This window comes from Puma concolor, chromosome B2 (assembly GCF_028749965.1).
Source record: "Puma concolor isolate L17-30 chromosome B2, mPumCon1.1.hap2, whole genome shotgun sequence".
In the NCBI taxonomy this organism is placed as follows: Eukaryota; Metazoa; Chordata; class Mammalia; order Carnivora; family Felidae; genus Puma; species Puma concolor.
Genome location: NC_141671.1, coordinates 95,844,804 through 95,845,985, shown reverse-complemented (window position 1 = coordinate 95,845,985; position 1,182 = coordinate 95,844,804). Strand labels below are relative to the sequence as shown.

General features: G+C 39.5%; 1 non-coding gene across 1 annotated transcript; it reads left to right on the top strand.

Annotated features, from left to right (window-relative positions):
• Positions 1 to 392: 392 nt before the first annotated feature.
• LOC112863058 (U6 spliceosomal RNA) lies at positions 393 to 504 on the top strand. The gene has a single exon (XR_003223875.1). It is a non-coding gene; the product is annotated as a U6 spliceosomal RNA (small nuclear RNA).
• The last annotated feature ends 678 nt before the right edge of the window (positions 505 to 1,182 follow it).

The following is a 1,182-nucleotide window of genomic DNA, read 5'->3' as shown; positions in this document are numbered from 1 at the left end:
CTTGGTCATAGGCAAAATGATGAAGCTGGCAAAATGGTTTAGTTCCTATTAGTCCTTCTTCCCCAACCACTGTGTTCCCTTTGTACAGAGACCTCCAGCATTTTAGAGGACACATCCAGACTTCTAGGCCTCTGGGTCTCACCTTACCTTGCTTCCAGAATACCATCTCATGTTCATCTCTCTACCTTTACCCTCATATATACTGTCTAAAGTCAGCCTCAGATTCAAGATATTATAAGAGTATTAGGGTTCTCCAGAGGCACAGAACCAAAAGGATAGATAGAGAAGAAGTTTATTGTAGGAGCTGGCCCATGTGGTTATGGAAGCCTAGAAGTCACAATCTGCCATCTGCAAGCTGGAGAGCTAGGAAAGCCAGTGGTAGAAATCGGTTCATGCTCACTTTGGCAGCACATATACTAAAATTGGAACGATACAGAGAAGATTAGCATAGCATGGCCCCTGTGCAAGGATGACATGCAAATTCATGAAGCTTCCACGTTTTTATAAAAACCCTCAAGAAAGTAGGAATAGAAGGAACATACCTTTAGATCATAAAAGCCACATATGAAAGACCCAATGCTAATATCATCCTCAATGGGGAAAAACTGAGAGCTTTCTCCCTAAGGTCAAGAACAAGACAGGGATGTCCACTCTCTCCAGTGTTATTCAACATAGTATTGGAAGTCTTAGCCTCTGCAGTCAGACAACACAAAGAAATAAAAGGCATCCAAATTGGCCAGGAGGAAGTCAAACTTTCACTGTTCGCAGATGACATGATACTCTATATGGGAAACCCAAAAGATTCCACCAAAATACTGCTAGAACTGATTCATGAATTCAGCAAAGTTGCAGGATATAAAATAAATGCACTGAAATCGGTTTCATTCCTATACACCAACAATGAAGCGACAGAAAGAGAAATCAAGAAATTGATCCCATTTACAGTTGCACCAAAACCCATAAAATACCTAGGTATAAATCTAACCAAAGAGGTGAAAAATCTATACACTGAAAACTATAGAAAGCCTATGAAAGAAATTGAAGAAGACACACACAAAAAATGGAAAAATATTCCATGCTTCTGGATAGGAAGAACAAATATTGTTAAAATGTCGATACTACCCAAAGCAATCTACATATTCAGTGCAATCCCTATTACAGTAACACCAGCATTCTTCACAG